This window comes from Aedes aegypti, chromosome 3 (genome assembly GCF_002204515.2).
Source record: "Aedes aegypti strain LVP_AGWG chromosome 3, AaegL5.0 Primary Assembly, whole genome shotgun sequence".
Taxonomy (NCBI): domain Eukaryota; kingdom Metazoa; phylum Arthropoda; class Insecta; order Diptera; family Culicidae; genus Aedes; species Aedes aegypti.
The window spans coordinates 184,040,414-184,062,440 of NC_035109.1; the positions used below are offsets into that span (position 1 = coordinate 184,040,414).

The 22,027-nt window shown below is 37.1% G+C and overlaps 1 protein-coding gene across 3 annotated transcripts in view; it reads right to left on the reverse strand.

Moving 5' to 3' along the window:
- LOC5577336 (tight junction protein ZO-1) overlaps nucleotides 1–22,027 on the reverse strand; it is a 253,064-nt gene that overhangs the window by 181,106 nt on the left and 49,931 nt on the right. The gene's annotated exons all lie outside the window — the stretch shown is intronic.

The following is a 22,027-nucleotide window of genomic DNA, read 5'->3' on the forward strand; positions in this document are numbered from 1 at the left end:
TTTTGATTTGGCTAAAATTTGGCATATGCTTTTTATACCCAAAAATGCCTATTTGCATCATCGGTTCGCTATTTTTACCCTAGCGTTACTTTTGAGAAGGGCCTAAGAAAAAAAGCCTTAACAAATTTCAAAAAATTAAAACTCAGAAACTATTTGTCTGATCGGTTTGGTGCCTTCCGCAAAGTTTTAGGTTATTGTTGGAACTATCTGGAAAAAATATACACAGTAAAAAAAATGTTATTTTTTTTTATTTCGAAAATAAAGCTTAAAAATCAATTTTCACAAAAATCGTTTTCTTGATTTTTTTTTATTTTTTTTATATTTTTTTATATTTTAAAGTAGACAAAAAATGGAGTCTTTTGCATAGTGGGTCAAGATTGAGAAATCATGGACAAAAAAGTTATGATTTTTTGAAAAAAGGTGAATTTTTGAAAATGGTCATAATAAACTTTTTAAATATTTTTCAACTCGATTTTATGAAAGTACGCAAAATTTACAACAAAAAAGGTATACAGAAAAATCAGGCTAACTTTTACCGTTTTAAAGATACAGCGATTTTAATACAAAATTATGATATAATTTTCAATTTTCGGTCATTATAATATAACTTAGAAACGGTTTGTCCGATCAGTTTGGTGTCTTCCGCAAAGTTTTAGGTTATTGTTGGGACTATCTGGAAAAAATATACACTGTAAAAAAATGTTGTAATTTTTTATACAGTCATCTCTCCCTTACTCGATATTGAAGGGACTATCGAGTTAGGGAGGTATCGAGTTACAGAACACAAAAGCAGTGCAACTGCGTTCCAAGGGACCATCGAGTTAGCCATGAAAACCAACTTTTACTATGGTTCTCTAACTCGATATTGAGATACGGAATATCGAGTAAGGGAGAGTTAACTGTACAGTCGACTCTCCACAACTCGATGTTCTATAACTCGATATATTCTATAACTCGATGGATTTTGCGGTCCCTTCAAATTTCCATACATCATGCTCTCCATAAGTCGATATTTCTATAACTCGATGTCTCCACTAGTCGATGCCACGTGGGAGGAAAATTTCCCTCCATAACTCGATATCCATCTAAAACCCTTTTTTATAAAGAAAGACATGGACCATTTCTGGTTTGGCAGTGCATAAAGGACTTGCAAATTGTTATAAAACTTTAAAAACATAAAAATAAAAAAAATAATTTTTAGTAAAACTAAGGGATTTTTCGAACATTTTGAAAAAAGTGTCCAAAGATATTTTTTCAAAATGCTATCAACAAAATGATATTCATTGCTTGCAGAAGTGATCACAAAAGTATTGGAAATATATGAATTTGAACCTTTGATTTTAAAATTTTTGGTATCGGTATGTTCTATAACTCGATAATTCTATAAGTCGATGGTCCCTTGAATATCGAGTTATGGAGAGTCGACTGTATATCGAAAACATAGCTTAAAAATCAATTTTCTCAAAAATCGTATTTTTGATTTTTTTTTATTTTTTTATATGTTGAAGTAGACAAAAAATGAAGTCTTTTGCACAGTGGGTCAAGATGAAGAAATCATGGACAAAAAAGTTATGATTTTTTTTTAAAAAAAGGTGAATTTGTTGAAATTGGTCATAATAAACTTTTCAAATGTTTCGGTAGCAATTAGCAAAATTTTCTCATATACCTTTTTTTGTTGAAAATTTTGCATACTTTCATGAAATCGGGTCGAAAAGCATTCAAAAAGTTTATTTAGACCATATTCAAAAAATCAACCTTTTTTAAAAAATCATAACTTTTTTGTCCATGATTTCTCCATCTTGACCCACTGTGCAAAAGACTTCATTTTTTGTATACTTTAACATATAAAAAATAAAAAAAAAATCAGGAATACGATTTTTGAGAATATTGATTTTTAAGCTTTATTTTCGATATATAAAAAATTACAACATTTTTTTTACAGTGTATATTTTTTTCCAGATAGTCCCAACAATAACCTAAAACTTTGCGGAAGACTCCAAACTGATCGGACAAACCGTTTCTTAGTTATATTATAATGACCGAAAATTGAAAATTATATCATAATTTTGTATTAAAATCGCTGCATCTTTAAAATGGTAAAAGTTAGCCTGATTTTTCTGTATACCTTTTTTGTTGTAAATTTTGCGTACTTTCATGAAATCGAGTTTAAAAATATTTAAAAAGTTTATTATGACCATTTTCAAAAATTCACCTTTTTTCAAAAAATCATAACTTTTTTGTCCATGATTTCTCAATCTTGACCCACTGTGCAAAATACTTCATTTTTGTCTACTTTAACATATAAAAAAATAAAAAAATCAAAAATACGATTTTTGAGAAAATTGATTTTTAAGCTTTTTTTTTCGATATATAAAATATTACAACATTTTTTTTACAGTGTATATTTTTTCCAGATAGTCCCAACAATAACCTAAAACTTTGCGGAAGGCACCAAACTGATCGGACAAATCGTTTTTAAGTTATAATTTTTTGAAAATTATTAAGGATTTTTTTTCTTAGGCCCTTCTCAGAAGTAAGGCTAGAGTCAAAATGGCGAGCCGATGATGCAAAAAGGCATTTTTGGGCATAAAGAAAGCATGAGCAAAATTTCATCCAAATCAAAAAATATAAAAATGAAATTTGGGAATAAAGTCGTCATTTTCTGTGGAACCGCTCTAATAGAAAATTAATGAATATGATAGTTATTCCATGACTCTTTTGCGGCTATGCAGATCTGGAATATTTTTTGACGTACCTATACTGCCCATAACTGCATAACAGTCACATTCGACATTTTTGACAATTTCGAGTTAATACCGGGGAGAGTCATCAAATGACAAATACTTTCGATCCACTTACTAAAATCTGCGAGATTGTTCTAGAAAATTCGAAAAAAATACCAAGTTGTTTTGTCACATTGCACTATGGTCCAGGAATCAGTTTTACGCGGAAAGATGCATTTTGAGCTTTAGAATGAAACATTAGACAAAAACGGTCTTCTACAAAGTTGTTTGTATTAGTTGAGCCCTTTGTTTGGTTTTATTGAAAATTAGGGTGGACCACATTTTCATAGAAATTGTGTAACTAACTTTCTTATTTGTAGAAGTTATATTATACATGCTTCAGCAAAGTTGTAGACCATTTAATTTCAAGCAACTTTGCCGAACAAAGTTTTTTTGTATCTCTTAAATTGACCGATTTAGAGCTTTTTTCCTACGGTGACATAGGGTGGTCCGAACAAAACTGGTTTTCTAGCTCTAGAGTTTTCCATTCAAATTTCTCATCAAAGTAGTCAAAGAAACGCTTTTAGAGCTTTGAAAATTGCGTAATTTGGTGAGTGAAGAAACTCGCTATCTCCTTCCGTTTAGGAGTTATTGTTGTTTTTCTCTCAAAAACATGCCTGCTTTGATTGTGAATATCTCTGATTGGGGCAAACATAAAAAATATCTTTTGACGGCGTTCAAAAGACAAAACAAAATTGTATATTACAGATGTGTTATTTTTGTAACTCTAATAAATCGTCTTGAAAATCAAATATTTTTTATCACAAAAACTTTAATAACTTTTGATCTAAAATAGATATCATCAATATTTTTGCATGAAAATTTGCGTTTTGTTAAGTTCTAAAAGTCGTTCATAGACGACTTTGACGAGAAAATAATATTAAAAAAACTAGAGTTGAAAAACTTATTTTTGTTGGACCACCCTGCGATGATTAGGAAAAAATGCTCTAGATTGGTCAAATTTTGAGCTACAGAAAAACTTTTTTTGGCAAAGTTGATCAAAATTTCAAGTTCTACCGCTTTGTCTAAGTGCATATACCAGTATTTTTGCAAATAAAAAAGTTGATTATATAATATGTGTGATATTGTGGACCACCCTAGTTTCAAATGACACAGTATGTAAGCTTACAATTTTAGAAACAATTTTGTAGAAGATCATTTTTGTCTAAAATTTCATTTTCATGCTCAAAATGCAAAATAGTAAAGAAATACATACTATGAAAATCTTCAAAATAGTTTTAGAGCCCTATCTTTCTTATTTCGCATTTCTCGTCAGAGCGGTCTATGAACGACTTTAAGAACTTAACAAAACGCAAACTTTCATGCAAAAATATTGATGATATCTATTTTAGTTCAAAAGTTATTAAAGATTTTCTGCTTAAAATCCTTTGCTTTTCAAGGCATTTTATTAGAGTTACAAAAATAACACATCTGTAATTTTTTGATATAATATACAATTTTGTTTTGTCTTTTGAATGCAGTCAAAAGATATTTTTTATGTTTGCCCCAATCAGAGATATTCACAATCAAAGTAGGCATGTTTTTGAGAGAAAAACAACAATAACTCCTAAACGCAAGGAGATAGCGAGTTTCTTCACTCACCAAATTACGCATTTTTTAAAGCTCTAAAAGTGTTTCGTAGACTACTTTGATGAGAAATTTGAATTGAAAACTCTAGAGCCAGAAAACCAGTTTTTTTCGGACCACCCTATGTCACCGTAGGAAAAAAGCTCTAAATCGGTCAATTTAAGAGATACAAAAAAATTTTTTTAGGCAAAGTTGCTTGAAATTGAATGGTCTACAACTTTGCTGAAGCATGTATAATATAATTTCTGCAAATAAGAAAGTTAGTTACACAATTTCTATGAAAATGTGGTCCACCCTAATTTTCAATTACACCAAACAAAGGGCTTAACTAATACAAACAACTTTGTAGAAGACCGTTTTTGTCTAATGTTTCATTCTAAAGCTCAAAATGCATCTTTCCGCGTAAAACTGATTCCTGGACCACTGTGCATTGGCAATTGTAACCGCATAACAGTCACATTGAGATTATACATGAGCCTTATAATGCAGTGGCAACGAAATTTCTATCAGATTTTTTTTCTGACTATTCACCCAATAAGTGATATAAGTTGTACACAATTTCAGCCTCAAATAAGCACTTTTGAATTCTCAGTGATTTTTTGAAATATCAGTTCCCTCCCATACTGCAATAAAATGCAAACTTAGTATCCCATTTACTCAATGCCTACTTTTGTCGAATGTTACAAATATGCAGTTATGGGCAGTATACCGGACTAAGTGTTTCTTAGTGCTTTCTGAAAAACGTTCTCTAAGTATGCATAACAACAAGGTACTTGCATTATCAATTTATCATCACAAAGATCAGATTTTCTGAAATCCTTGACTTATCTTCCAAGGGTCTGTCTGGTCGATGTTTGCATTAAAAAAAGGTCAACACTTTCATAACATAAAAAATACACCACTAGTAAATTTGGATGTTTTATCAATATTTGATACACTTATGATAAGTCGTTGATTAGAATCTTAACACAGTAAAGCGGGTATTTTATACAAATATAAGAACTTAATATCAAGGGACGATTATAAAATATATTGACCTCGAGGGTTTGGGAACTATGTACTAAAACTCTGTGGATTTTTTGTAAGAACTCTTGTAGGAATTTTTGGAATATATTCTAGAGTAGCAATTGAAGAAATCGGTGGAAGAATTAGTTGGAATCCTGGTATGAACATTTTCAGAGAAACCACTGGGGAAATCATTAATTTCTTGAAGATTGTAAAGAAATTTCTCTTATAATCTCATGAAAATCTCTGGTGGTCCATAGTAAATCTCCGGAAGAACCTTGAAATAGTTGCAAGAGAGTCCCAAAAGGTATATTTGGAACCTCTAGATTTTCCCACCATATTTCACTGCAAGCAGGAGAAGGAAAATAAGGGACTTTAGAAACCTACCATCGATAATAGAGACTTGCTTTAGAATAGTGTCCAAGTCTTCTGAAAGAGACACGCTACTAGCCCGGTATTTAATTACAAATTGCTTGTAGTAATCCCACTGTCATAAATCTATCATGAATTTCATCAAGAATTCTTCCATCGATCTCGTTCTCTGGAGATTCTTAATGAAATAATTCTAAAGATGTCTCCAAAAGTACTTTCATAGATGTCTATGAGAACGACTTTAAACTTTCGGTTAGTATTTCTTCTACATTCCGTCTAGGGCTCTTTCGCAATTAACATCAACAACTGCTCCAAAAGCTACGATTGTTTCAGATAACCAAAAAATCTTATAGAGTTTTGAATAAGGATTCCTCCACAGATTTCTATTGAAACTCCTCCAAATAGTAACAATAGATTCCTTATAAGCTTTTCTTGAAAATCCTTCAAAAAATACTGAAAATGCTTCGCAACTTGTCCAGTCTCATGAAATTCTTTCAAGGACACAAATTTGTTCATTACTCCGTGGATTTATTCAGTTGTTGAACCCTGCAGAAATGTATGAAAGTCAAGAAGTAGTATTTTGAGAAATTTACTTTGGATACTTCCGTAGAGTTTTTGCCAGTGTTCGTGAAGGTATTCAAAGATAAATGATAATAAAATCTAAAGGAACCATTAGGTGAGGTCTATACGAAATATAAACTTTTCGAAATGAGAGAAATTTTCGATAAACTTCAATTAGATTACTGAAGGAAATTAAAGCAGCTTATGAAGAACTTATGCAGTTTTTGGATTATTTTGCAAAGAAACTCTCGATTTTTTGAAATCTTTATAAGAATTTTTGAGGAATTTAAAATTTTCCAAGGTACTTTGCCCTTACACTCCAGAGAGAATTCCAAGAATTCTTGGACAAATATGCCTAAAAATCCTGGAATGGTTATAAGATCTTTAATGCCATATCACCTGAAGCAATTTATGGAATAATGTAATAATGTAATATAATGTATAATGTAAAATAATGAAATACAAAATGCTTGAAAAACAACAGATAAAATTCTTTAACAAATTCCAGTTCTCTAAGTTCTTCCTTGCAAAAGCCCAAAACCATTCCTGATTAAATTACTAGGATAGTAACTGAAAACTTTTTTTTCTGGTGCCCTATTGAAACAGAGCCGGCTTCTCAGCTTAGTGTTCTTATGAGCACATTTACATGATTGCATTTGTATATAGCGTAGCAAGAACATTTATTTCAGAATGTTCTCAATGTTCCTCTATGAAAAGATTTTCGACCGGCGAGATTCGAACCTAAGACCCTCATCGTGGTCTTGATGAATACAGGGAATAGGCAAAATAATTGAGACAGGTCAAATTTTGCCCAATTTCAAATGATCATAAATTTATGAAAAAAAAAAAAATAAATTGGATGCATCCGGAAGTAGTCGACGGAAAATTTGCTTAGTTTCAGGAACTTGCTCGGCCATGCATATTGGCCACCGGACATTTCCAGATTTTCCGAGATCATTTCCGAATGGCATTTTTTTGCCGCTTGTATTTTTGTGCTTACAACTTCACATTGTATAAATGTTTACAATTGGGTCCTAAAATTTGTAATGAAATCTTGTTTTTATTTAATAACACGAAAAAGCATGTTACTATAACTACTTTAGCAATTTTTCCCGCTAAAATAATGGCTATATCATATTTAAACTTTAATTTAAAAATTTGATCCATAAATGAACCTTGACACTTTTGATCATGTTTGACGTTCGCTTAGTCGACAAAAACACCACAGGGGTTTTAGTTTGACCACTGGGGTTGTTCCTATCTGACATTTCGTAAGGGACACGGAAAACAAAACACATCCAAAATTTGAGTTTAAGCCAAAGGATGCGACAAAATCTAAAAAAATGTTTTTTGGGCTTAAACCAACGGAAAACATTAGAAAATTGAGTAAACATGTGTTTTTGGCCTAAACTTAAGCGTTTGGCACTAAAATTGGGACAGGGCTTTAGGACCCTATTTTCCTATGGAGACAGTTTAACGGAAATTGACATACAGTGAAACCTCCATGAGTCGATGTTCCATGACTCGATATCGACTCATGGAACCATACTAGTACCATCTTAGTTCCATTACTCGATATTTCCATGAGTAGATGGTCCCTTCAGATGGACTCATGGAGGTTTGACTGGATTTCTAAATGTTTACAACGAATCTTAATGCGTCCGACGGCATTCAACTTCTAATTAGTTCTAGTTTATCTCTGGTGTTTGGTGGCTAATATGTATGGCCGAGCAAGTTCCTGAAACTAGACCAAATTTGCCGTCAACTGCTTCTGGTTGCATCCGATTTCATAATTTTTTTATAAAGTTGTAATCATGAATTTATGCAAAATTTTGCCTGTTTCAATAATGTTGCCTATCCCCTGTAGCTGTGCGTGTACACTCAGAAATAAAAATAGTCACGGAATTACTAAAGTTTATGCACTAATGACTATTTTCTATCTGCCTCTCTTTCATTCTGCTGTGAATTTCTACACTAAATGTCATTTCGCCTGGGTTGAAGCTTAGCGATGCTTCAACCCAGGCGAATTGACAAATATGAATAAAATTCGCTGCAGAATGAAAGAGAGGCAGATAGAAAATAGTCATAAATTACTAAAATTTAGTAATTCTGTGACTACCCGTGTTTCTGAGTGTATTCTGCTACGTCTATTTTTTTCCGTTTAACGGACTTCACTTTAGGGCAAACTACTGGAAGAATTGCCAGAGTATTTTTTGGAGAATTCCTGGAAGCTTTTAATGAAATTCCAGTCCATAGTTTTGCCATTTTTTTCGATAACCTCAGCAGTTTATAATTTAAGAATTTAATTTGGAACCAATTCTATAAGAATTCCAGAAGTAAAATAAGTAGAATTATCTGAACTAGGGAAGCAATCTGGCGGGACAAAATTAATAACTCGGTAACGAAGCATTTCCGGCATTTGGTGTCTTAGGCAAAGTTTTTTGTGACAACGAGGACCATCTACTAACATAAATGCAAAGTTCTTAAATCGTCCGCACAGGTGGCGGCACAATCTAACTTTTTACAATGAGCTTCTAGAGATATGGAATGTCCGGCAAAGTTGTTCATTTTGATAAAATAAACAACTCTCTCGAAGACGTCAAAATTCCACAGCCTGCTGTTTTCTAGTTATTGACAAAATAAGACCATATAAGTAAAAATAAACGTTTTTTTAAGTTTTAAATTTTTCTTAATTAATTTTCTGATAGAAAAATAACAAACACAAACTTTATAGTTTTGAATAAAATTGAGTAATAATGAAAAAGTTGAAAAATAGAGGAGTTTTTCAACCTTAATATCTTCAAAAGCGCAAAAAATCGCGAGCTCAAAATTTCAGAAAACAGAACAAGACTAGATGAAATGGATGTTAAAATTTCAGAGAGGTATATTTTGGCGTTTTCGAGATTTTTTTCATTTTTCTGCGGTTTTGTTTTCATTACTAGATTAATATTTTCGCAGCAAACATTTAAGTGTAGTTTAAAATTAGCGACTAAAATTATGTTTTATTATTCCATAAAATTATTATATCTGCCTACAGTACAAGCAGGCTTCGTTGGGCCCAGATAGCCGTAGCTGTAAACGCGCAGCTATTCAGCATAACCATGCTAAGGGTCGTGGGTTTGAATCCCGCTGATCGAGGATCTTTTCGTAAAGGAAATTTTCTCGATTCCCAGGGCATAGAGTATCTTCGTACCTGCCACACGATATACACATGCAAAAATGGTCAATCGGCAAAAAAAGCTCTCAGTTAATAACTGTGGAAGTGCTCATAAGAACACTAATCTGAGAAGCAGGCTTTGTCCCAGTTGGGACGTAACGCCAGAAAGAAGAAGCACAAGACAACTTCCACTAAAGTTTGTATTTTTTATAATTTTATCAGCGAATATATTAAAATTATAGAACGAAACTATTTTGAAGATTTCAAAGAATTTCTCAGAGGAATTCACAGATGAAGCAAGAATCTTCCTAGCAATTCCAAGAAAGTATTTTGAGGAAATGCTGAGGACTTTCTGGAGAAATTCAAGGTAATGTCAGGAATAATGTTTATAATAAGCTCTGGAGTAATTACTGAAGAAGTTTCTTGAAGGGTCTTAAGAATAATATCTAGGAGAATATGAAAAGAAATCCCAGGAGAAATTCTTCGGGAGATAACCATTATCGAATTCCATGACAAATTCTTCGAAGAATGTCAGGCTGATTTCATTTTAACACACTTAGCATATCGTTGGCATAAGCTTCTTCTTCATCTTCTTCTTCTTGGCATTAATGTCCTCACGGGGACAGAGCCTGCTTCTCAGCTTAGTGTTCTAATGAGCACTTCCACAGTTATTAACTGAGAGCTTTCTTTGCCTAAGTTGCCATTTTCGCATTCGTATATCGTGTGGCAGGTACGATTATACTCTCTATGCCCAGGGAAATCAAGGAAATTTCCATTACGAAAAGATCCTGGACCGACCGGGATTCGAACCCAGACACCTACAGCATGGCTTTGCTTTGTAGCCGCGGACTTTAACCACTCGGCTAAGGAAGCCCCTCGTTGGCATAAGCTGTTTCATTTCATTTTGGAAGGCTTCTCGCAAGGCCCTTTTGAATAATTTGTGTAAAGATCTACGGCCTTCCTTAGCCGAGTAGTGTGGTTAGAGTCCGCGGTTACAAAGCAAAGCCATGCTGAAGGTGTCTGAGTTCGAATACCGGTCGGTGAAGGATATTCTTGTAATGGAAATTTCTTTGACTTCTCTGGGCATAGAGAGTATCATCGTACTTGCCACACGATATACGAATGCGAAAATGGCAACTTTGGCAAAGAAAGCTCTCAGTTAAGAGCTGTGGAAATGCTCATTGAACACTAAGCTGAGTAGCAGGCTTTGCCCCAGTGGGGACATAATGCAAAGGAGACCTTTGGCAGAAATCTGATGGTTATGCGGACTCTACAAATGAAGCTATTTTTTTTTATAAGAACGAAGTCTGGAAACAAACATCAAGAACTTTAAAATCAGGATTAACGTAGCGAAATGTTTTTCATCCAAAAGTGAAGGGGATCAGTGACTATATCTATGGGAAGATATTTGACAAAGGTCTGAGTTTTAGTTGGACTCTATGAACTGCATTGCGTTGCGGTTCGTTGCATAGTAATGGAGTAATTCGTAGATAGCGAGAGCTGTCATGTTTTTGCTTTTTCAATCATATTCCAATGCTTTTGGGGGACTATTTTAGAATGAATAGCCATCCGATAAGAGCTCAGACTTGGAAAAGAAAATCCATAATGATGATAGGATCATCGATACCCTCATAGATGTCAAGTATTTGGGTGGGTGGGAAGGAAGTGATCTAGGATTTACTATAAGCGAGTGATACGACCGGATTATAATCGTTGGGAGTGATTTGGAAAAGTAAGGTTATTTTCGCTCCATAGTTGTCCAATGATCCGGGGATAGAACAGTGGAAATTTCGCGTAATGTTTTAATTGTTATTATAGCCTAGGCTTAAGTGCCATTACTCGCTCATTCTAGTAAGGCTCTATGAATTATCCAAAAAAAATATAATGACGCAATTTTATATAAATATGAATGCTGAAGACAATCTTTGAAAAACTCATACAACATATTATTTTTTGCTCCCCTTCTTGGCTACGCCCATGGTTGAAATGCAATTGATCAGAACGCTTCCCGACGAAACACTCAGAGCAAACACGTTAAAGACGATGAATTCTTTCTCCACTGATCACTCTAGAAAACTCAAGCTCTGGCTATTCAGAAGAGACAGGGCTGTTTTCGTTCCACCAAATTGCTTCAATGCAACGGCAGGCAAGAGCGGCTGTAGAGGGAAATGCGTGCCATTCAAAGTTTTTCTTTTACTCCATTTTCCAAAGTAGACACTTCAGCAGACGTTGTTATTTTTGGGGAAAACCGTGGTGCTGTGACTGTTATTTTAAAAGTAGGTAAGTATAGCAGCTTGCTCTTGCTTGTTTCGGCTGCTGTGGCGTTCTCATTCTCGATTACAGTCGGTGCGGTTTGTTTTTGTTACATTGATTTTACGGTTTATTGGAGGCGACAAAATGACAATGAAATCAAGCAACTTCATTCCAATGTAGCAAAAATAGGGGAAAGGTTCGGTGCAAGAGAAGTACAATAGAACTAGTGCTGGAACATTTTTGGAAACAGCATCAGATTCATCAATCCCAAATTTAGGACAAGAGACAAAGCACAAAACAAAAATAACAAAAATGATATTTTTGTTAGGTTGTGTAATAATTTTGATTTAAAAACTAAGAAAATAAAAAAAAAAACCTAAAGGCTAAAAGACCGAGAGAGAGAGAAAAATGACACAGTTTGCTTCCATCAGAGTTGTAAAATTGATGATACTGCTGGAGAGGATGATGATGATGAGTGAGTCAAATATGCTCTAAACCGACGGGAATTGAGCAATCACCAGCTTCACCAGTCTGGTAGCTACCAGACCACATTCGGACAAGAAGGGCTCTTTCGGTGTTTGAAAAATAGCTGTAATTAATACATTCCTACTTAGAGGAACGAATGAAAACTCCTAAAAGATTGAGATACGCGTGTTTGTAGAAAACATTCCCCACTAATGAAAACCATTAACAACAAACAACCTAATTCAGAACTTATTCTATATTATTTCATAGTGGCGCCCAACATTAACTCTTACCTAATCTATTTAAAGCACCGAAATTACCAACTACGCAACGGTAATACAATATTTGCATTAGTGTAGTTTCAAAATAGACGCACCGCTAATAAAAAATAGATTACCCCAACTACTTGCAGTGCATCCCGTCGTAAGCGCCGTTACTGTAGGGTGTTCCAAAATAATAATATTACTAATAAAAGCCCCACTAGTGGTAGTGATAAATTACATTCTCATATTTGAACTATTTATGCAATTTCCATCGCAAGTTGCTTAGCACACTCTCCTATTACGTTATGTGAACTTTCAAATTCAAACAGAGTAAAGTGGGGCAAAAGTTCAACCTCAGTAGAATAATCAATATTTTTGATGATACTGGGAAGACTCAATCCTTGGAGAGACTAGATCCCATCCCCTTTCCTAAGAATCTTGACTGTTTTATTCTAATAAATTTTATGCAGTGCATTGTCTATACGAGAGACAAATAACAAATAACACTAGAACAATTGAAAATTGTACAAAAGCATACGAAAAGTTATGATGAAAAAAGTGATCTTAAGGGGCGTTCCAAGCCTCACAACTCCACAAATGTACATGAAAATCAAAAGATATGCATACGGTGTCTTCAGCAAAGTTGTTTCTTTTAATATTATCTATAAGTTTGTGGAATAAAAAAAACTTTCCCGAAGACACTACAGTGCAAAAATCAAAGGACTTGCCGTACAGTAAAGATCTGGTCCGTTGTCGATCGGCCGTCAACGATGCCGGATTGATAACTTCCCACGAACTCGTTTAGTACAGGTGACAGACGACGGAAGATGATCTGGGATAATACTTTGAAGGTCGCATTTAGAATGGTGATCGCTCGAAAGTTATCACAATCTAACTTGGTTGGTCGAAGTGATGCTTCCGCCTTTCGATCACCGTCAAAATGCTCCCATCCGTATTCCTGCACATCTCGGCTCGCGGCACGAAGCCGTTGCGTTTCTTGAGGCCGGCACAGCTGTTCCATCACCTTGCACTCCGTCTCCCCCAGGCGGCGTTTTTCCTCCCCAAAGAGACGGGTCTGCTGTTGCCGTTTCCGTCTATAACGTTCCACGTTCTGTCGGGTCCCTTGCTGCAGCATGACTGTCCTCCAGAATCTACCTACATTCCTCGTCGAACCAATCGTCCTGTCGACTCAATCGCACGTACCTGACGTTGCTCTCAGCTGCATTGTTGATGGCTGCCTTCACTGTTCTCCAGCAGTCCTCAAGGTGCTGCGCGTATGCAGCTGCGACATCCGGTTGCTTAATCCGCTCTATGTCGGGGCGGTCGTCGGTACCGTACATTGTTAACGACGGAGAGTTTTGGGTGCAGTATGACCATCACCAGATAGTGGTCAGAGTCGATGTTACGGCCACGATAGGTCCTGACGTCGATAATGTCGGAGAAGTGCCGTCCATCAATCAGAACGTGGTCGATTTGTGATTCTGTCTGCTGTGGTAATCTCCAGGTGTATCAGAATGGACATATTCTTGGAGGTGGCGAAATCAATTAGTCGTAAGCCATTTTCGTTCGCCAGCCGGTGGGCGCTGAACTTTCTAATAGTGGGCTGAATTCCTCCTCCTGGCCAACCTGAGCGTTTAGATCTCCTATAATGATTTTGACGTGGTAATTTATATTTAAACAAACATCGTCTTTGAGTCACCTTTGAATCATCACCTAGAAAGCTGAAAATTTCACAGAACACTATTTCTATGGTAAGGGTGGTACGGAATATGGGGGATAGGATTACTTTGGAAACTTTTTAAATTTTGAACCGCCCTAATGCCACATTTTTGATTGGCTGCAATATGTCGGCGGTGGATGAGATGGGTGCTGCACGATTGGGTCAGTTAGGAGCTGAAAGCAAAACCCATAAATCTCGACACTAACTCGCGCTGTCGCGTATTCAGTCTGCTCGAACATGTGTGCTATTTAGTGCAGAATGTGGGATATTCAGAATCTCGCATGAATTTCCCGCACATCACTGGAAGAGCCGCGCATTTATTTTTTTTTTTTGGCCGACGTGAAGTTTTAAATTTTAGGCAAACAACGCGATTCTACATTTGTTTCAAATATGATACAAAAACTCAAGCGCCGATAATTCGTCCATTTTTTGGCACTAGGACTGGATGTGATCGATGCTAAATGCGCTGCTGTGGAGTGCAGCGTCCGAAAAGAGCAAGTTTGCGAGAGAGAAATTCTTTCAGCCATATTTCAGACATCGTTGTCGTTTTATTGCACGCGAGTTTCGCGACACGTCTGCTGTGACACCAGACCATACCGAACGCGTTGTTGTTCTATTTTCGAAGCAGATGTTTGCACTAGAAGAAAAAAAAAAACATTAGCGAAAAGATCAGACTTTTGATCTTTTTTAAAGTTTAATAATGAGTGCATTGCCTTTTTCTAACAAGGTTGCAAACAGACACACCTACACAAGCCCACTAAAATCAGTCACATTCCGAATGTATGCAAAAGTACAGATGGTGTTATTTTCCCCCCCCCCTGGAATCACCTTCGGGGAGGAGCAAGTGCATACAGTTTCCTCCACACCACAGCACAATTGGCGCAAGCAAGAGGAACCTGCCTCTTTGGAAACCGTTCAGTACTCGATCGCTATTCTCAAGCACAGCGGTTTTCAGATCGTGCAGTTTTGAAATTTGTACCAATGCTTCGAAACATCTGAGCTTTTTGCTTCAAAATACGCTTCAAGTATACCATACCAAGCCATATCAGAATTTTCAAATGCACAACTTTAGAGAACACGATCACTCTGAAAATTTTATCGATAAATAACTCGTTGATTATGACCAATAAATCAAATTTTCTATTAGGACCAATGTTTCATTCTCTAAAATTGTGCTTTTAAAAATTAAGAGATGGTTTTATTTCATCTTTAACTTATGATGTTTTCGACGTTATGGTGGATGATGAAACACAGTTTTCACAAGTCTGATACTGCCCATACTCGCAGAACAGTCCCATTTGATTTTACGCCACTATTGAGTTAGCTTCATGAATAGTATTCATTTTGAGTGTACTTTCTAAAATTATACTCCAAATTGTATTTTTGTATGGAAAAACCATGTGCGTCCCATATTGAAAGTACCCGCATAACCGATGCGTCAAATAAGTGTTTGAAACACCAAATGCCAAGAAACAGGAGAGTTCCTGACACACATCAGGGTTATGTATAACTTGAGAACCGCCATTTACCTTCATCAAGTTGACCAAAACATGATAGGTTCACCTTTTTTTTATAGTTTTCAAATCCTTCACCCGTCAAAGGGCCTTTATTAGCCGAGTGGTTAGAGTCCACGGCTACAAAGCAATGCCATGCTGAAGGTGTCTGGGTTCGATTCCCGGTCGGTTCAAGATCTTTTCGTTATGGAAGTTTCCTTGACTTTCCTGGGCACAGAGTATCATCGTACCTGCCACACGATATACGAATGCGAAAATGGCAACTTAGGCAAAGAAAGCTCTCAGTTAATAATTGTTGAAGTGCTTATAAGAACATTAAGCTGAGAAGCAGGCTCTCTCTCAGTGGGACGTAATGCCGAGAAGAAGAAGAACCCGTCACGTGCTGCGATTTCAGCAAGCCTTTCATAGGGCCGACCGCAACAGTTAATTTGAAATCAGGGAAATCTTCACAATTTTCTCATTTACTATCACTACTATACATCAAGCTTCAGCTTGAGAACATCAAGGGACATTATTACTACATCTTGAGAAATAGTTGATAACTGAAAGCTGCAAAAGGAAAACTACATTGCAATCGATCGTAAACTTTAGCAATAATGTGTCAAGATGCACGATAACAAAGTAAGCGAATCCCAAGTAATTGCCCATAGCACGATGACGTGAAAAAAAAATTTGCAAATTACCTAAAATCCACATATTATCTTCAAATTTATTTAAATTTGTCTGATCGTGTGAAAACTGTCACCAAAATTTTACATTTCCACTTAGTTTTGCGAAAAACTTCTATTTTTGAGTATATTACAATTAACTCGGTTTTGGGCAATTTTTCGATGAAAATTTAGTGTGTATTTTTCGGCAAACTTAAGTTTACGGCTGGTGTAAGGTATGCCTGTCATAAAAAGATCGATATTTTGTGTTTTAGCCAGCGAACTTTTGCCCCCACACTAGATTCGAACTCTGGGTTGTAAAATGGTGAGTCGACAACCAGGAAGGAGCGTCCAACATAGCTCTGGTCCTCGCAAGTCCCTACCTCACGCTTCCTCGGGTCTAACGATGACAAAGACCGCCAGCTAAGGGTTGCGTACTTAGCTGGTAGTGCAACCTGGGCACTGTTGTCCTTCTGACATCAGCTAGAGTGAGGGGGTGCGTCCCGAGCGTCTGTTCACCAGGAGGTGCGGCTCAAACAGCGTCTGTTCTGGTATCCAGCGGCTGAGTATGAAATGTTGTATCACGTCAACTAACCTAAGGTGGCAGCCCCATCAACGTGATGTGGGTAGCGCAACCCCGGTAAGGTAGCATACCGAATTTCTCACCTACCACGAAAAATGGAGAAAGAAGAAATAACGAACGATATTTTCGGCAACCGACCTGGCAACGACTATGAATGGAAACTTGGTACCTGGAATGTCAGGACGTTAAATGAACCCGGACGAGCGAGCCTTTTGGCTCGTGAACTGCAGAAGGTTGGAGTGGGCGTGGCCGCCATTCAAGAAGTGCGGTGGCCTAGATCTGGAGAACGTGAATTCCGGGCGGTTGATCCCATCGCCAACACTACGTTCACACGTTCGTATATGCTCCTTGGTTTTGCGGACGATATCGACATAATCGGGATTGATCGCCGAGCCGTGGAAGAGGCATACGTGCCTTTTAAAAGGGAGACAAAGCGAATTGGGCTCATTATCAATACCACGAAGACAAAGTACATGGTCGCTGGTAGACATCGTGGGCCCATAGGTGATGTTGGTAGTGAGGTGGTGATAGGTGGTGATATATTTGAAGTAGTTGAAGAATTTGTGTACCTTGGAACTCTAGTGACTTGCGATAATGATGTTACCCGCGAGGTTAAAAGGCGTATTGCAACTGCGAGTCGGGCTTTTTACGGACTTCGTAACCAGCTAAAGTCCCGCAGCTTACAGACGAAGACCAAACTCGCGTTGTACAAGACTCTAATTCTTCCGGTAGCTCTGTACGGCCACGAATCTTGGACGTTGAAAGAGGTCGACCGGAGAGCTTTTGGGGTCTTTGAACGTAAAGTGCTGCGAACAATACTCGGCGGTAAATTGGACAATGGCATCTGGCGGCGTCGCATGAATCACGAGTTATACCAAGTCTATAATGAAATGGATATTGTTAAGCGTATAAAACACGGCAGGCTGCGGTGGGCTGGGCATGTAGCTCGCATGTCGGAGGAACGTCAAGCTAAACAAATATTCAGCAGGGAACCAGGAAGAGGCCGTCGCCTCCGTGGAAGGCCGCGCACCAGATGGCTTTTTGCAGTTGAGGAGGATTTAAGGTCGCTTAACGTTCAGGGCGACTGGAAGCGATTGGCCCAGGACCGGGTCCAATGGAGAAGGCTTCTTCGTTCGGCGTAGATTCAACGCAATAGCAAGGAATTGTTGCCCATCAAGTATCAAGTAAGTAAGATTCGAACTCTTGCCCCACCGGTGGGGCAAAAGTTCGAATAAGACAATCAATTTTGAAACTGTTATAACTAAAAATGAGTAAACATTTTGACACAAGTTTGTTCAGCAAAGTTCAAAGGTTCACTGTATGGTTTTTGTTTTGTTTTAACTGCTATTGTTTTCCTGGAAACTTTGATTATACCACTAAGGTCGAACTTTTGCCCCACCTTACTTTACTACATACTACAATCGGCGAAGATCACAGCGACGTAAATGGACTAGCGATTGGAAGCTCGGTACGTGGAACTGTAAATCTCTCAACTTCATCGGGAGCACACGCATACTCGCCGACGTGCTGAAGGACCGCGGATTCGGCATCGTAGCGTTGCAGGAAGTGTGTTGGAAGGGATCAATGGTGCGAACGTTTAGAGGTATCCATACCACCTACCAGAGCTGCGGCAATACACACAAGCTGGGAACAGCTTTTATAGTGATGGGTGAAATGCAGAGGTGCATGCTCGGGTGGTGGCCGATCAATAAGAGAATGTGCAAGTTGAGGCTCTAAGGCCGGTTCTTCAACTTCAGCATCATAAACGTGCACAGCCCTCACTCCGGAAGAACTGATGATGATAAAGACGCTTTTCACGCGCAGCTCAAACACGAGTATGACAGCTGCACAAACCATGACGTCAAAATCATCATAGGAGATCTAAACGCTCAGGTTGGCCAGGAGGAGGAGTTCAAACCGACGATTGGAAAATTCAGCGCCCACTGGCTGACGAACGAAAACGGCTTACCACTAATTGATTTCGCCGCCTCCAAGAACACGGTCATTCATAGCATCAACTTCCAGCACAACCTTCCACACCGTCACACCTGGAAATCACCACAGCAGACAGAATCACAAATCGACCACGTTCTGATTGATGGACGGCATTTCTCCGACATTATCGACGTCAGGACCTATCGTGGCGCTAACATCGACTCTCACCACTATCTGGTGATGGTTAAACTGTGCCCAAAACTCTCCGTCGTTAACAACGTACAGTACCGACGGCCGCCCCGGTATGACCTAGAGCGGCTCAAGCAACCGGATGTCACAGCGGCATACGCGCAGCACCTCGAGGCTGCATTACTGGAAGAGGGTGAGCTAGATGAAGCCGGGTGACGATCTTTGGCGGTGTGCAGGAGAACGCTGTGTGACGGCGAAGGATGAACCACGAACTCACTCAACTCTACGGCGAACTCAGTATCCAGAAAGTGGCCAAAGCTGGTAGAATACGATGGGCAGGGCATGTTGCAAGAATGCCGGACAGCAACTCTGCAAAGATGGTATTCGCATCGGATGCTATTGGTACAAGAAGGCGTGGAGCGTAGGGAGCTAGGCGAGCGAATCAAGTGCACATCGATTTGGCGAGCGTGGAGCAGAAACGAGGATAGAGAGATGCGGCCACGAACATGGGTCATGGGTGATCAATATTGCACCAAATCCGTTAAATCCAAAAATCGTTTAAACCATTTTTTAATAAGTTTAAAACTACCAGTACTTGCTTTCGAATATTGAACCTGCAACATTTGCATTTTTAATGGAAATGTTGAAAAAATACCCAGAAAAAACCCGATCAATGTTACCCTGACCTACGGTGTTTTTAACGCATATTTAAGCTACTCGAAAGATGCGCGTTCATGCTAATAACAAACAAGAAAAAAATCTGAATTACAAATGATTTTTATACATTAAAAGCATCAACCTTCTAATACACAACCCCCCCTTTAAACGGGGTACACTTCGAAATTTTGTGTATTATTTTGTAGCTCGGAAAACAAAATGATTTTATTTTTGGCTAGAACCTTTACTTAAAACACGCATATAAGAAAAGTTTTTAATGACTTTTGAAACTTTTTTTTGTATTTTTGAAAATTGCTTGAAAAATTGTATTCTTTTATAACCTACAAATGCCTGGCGTTCATTTAACGTGTAACATAAAAAAAGTACGTTTTATATTTTTATACTACAGTACTGACCCGATTTTGTCAGCCCCCGATTTTGTCTGCCCCCGATTTTGTCTACCCCAATTTTGTCAGCTTTTTGACCCGATATTGTCAGCCTATTTTAAATTTGTCAAAAAATTGTTATCGTCATGTTTTACCACGTTTAGATTAAAGTTGATGATGATTTTTGATGCCATGCACGCATGGGCGTAGCCAGAGGGGGTAATTGCAATGCCTTCTATTAAGTGTTAAAAATCGATATTACCAATATAAGGGAGGAGGGGAGAACCCGGATTAAAAATTTGGCTACTCCCATTTCCATCGCCCTCTTAAAAGTCCATGTAACCATATAACACGTAAAAATTTGAAAAAACAGGAACAAAATAAAATGACCCGATTTTGTCAGGTTCCCCATTTTGTCAGCCTAAAATTCATCGAGGGGCTGACAAAATCGTATCCTTACTGTATCAACCTATCACAGAAGAAGATCTTGGTGGTATTGAAATAATTTCAAACCTGTTTTTCCGTTAATTACACGGAAAATAAAATAAATTTCAGAAAAAATTTAAAAATTTCCTATTTTCAAAAGTACTGTAAAACTTGGAATTTTATTATTGCTAAAAATCAGTAACTAGAAGAGACTTCAAGAAAAAAATAAAAAGGATGGGGATGCTCAAAAATGAAAATTATAAAAATCGAAAACCGAAATTCATAGATTTGCGAATAAAAATAAATCGTTGCCCAAAACGTGTTTAGAACGATTTTAGATAACTGAAAATGATATTTAGATCGAAAATAAAATTTTGGGTATTAGAGGGTTAAGCGCAAAAAAACGAAAGTTTTAACTCTATTAGTTGTTTATAGCAGGACCTCAAAGTTGAATAAAATTGGTTTGGGTTTTTCAAACTAGCACTTCTCTCAAATAACAAGTTTTTTTGGAAGCTTTTCTTGAAATGTTGAAATCTTTTTATTTTTCTTCATAATTGATGTTTTTCCTATTTTTTGCGTAAATTATGTTCATGTTAATTATTCAATAAACTACCTAAAAATTCACAAAATATCACATTTTTTGCATTTTTAAAATAGAGAAGGTGGACAAATCTCAATCAATTTTAAATGTTATTCCTCTAGGAATTCAAGTGGAACCATTTGAAGACATCTGTTGAGAAATTAAATGTATCATTAGATGAACTCTCAGCCAAATACTTCGTGGAAAAAAAATACTACAAATGTTAGTATAAAACTCAAGGACCCGTGTCTTGTGTTTGATACATTTGATAGAATACATTGAATAAGTAGAACATTAGAAATTTTTGGAAGAACTAGTAGTGTTTGATCCGTTGAATCTGTTGCATGCTCCTTTGTGGGCGAGCGACGGAATCCGGATCGTGTCTTCTTCGCTTTGCATTATCGGTATCGCTCGTATGTATGTATGTTCATGTAATCATTTCAAATTACATATTTATCGTTTACCCAAACGAATCCTTTCCCATATCGAAACTCTCAGTGTTTTCTTGTGGAAGTGCAGAGGACTCCTCGGCTTCTATAAAGCAAGTAACACGTCAACATTTCCCTCCCATCCTCAAATTGACCTGCATTCGGACGCAGCCGGCGCCGGTATTGTTTGTTATAATAATAAGAGCACCAGTATTTGCTGTGTAAGTACAGCTGTTCTTGCAATAACGGAGTAGCAACTGCGGGCGGTCAATCATGCTCATGCTAATTGGAAATTTTTGGAAGAACTCTTTGAAGAATACAAATTACTCGCATGTAAAACTAAAAAGATAAGAAGGACCCTACAGGATTTTCTTTGTAGTATAATCACAGAATAAACAGACGTAACACCGAAGCAATTTCCATCAACCACTCATTTAACAATCATTTTAAATTTGCTATGTTTCAAAATCAAGAGGCGCAAAACAGTATTTAGTGTAACACACTCACCAGATAATG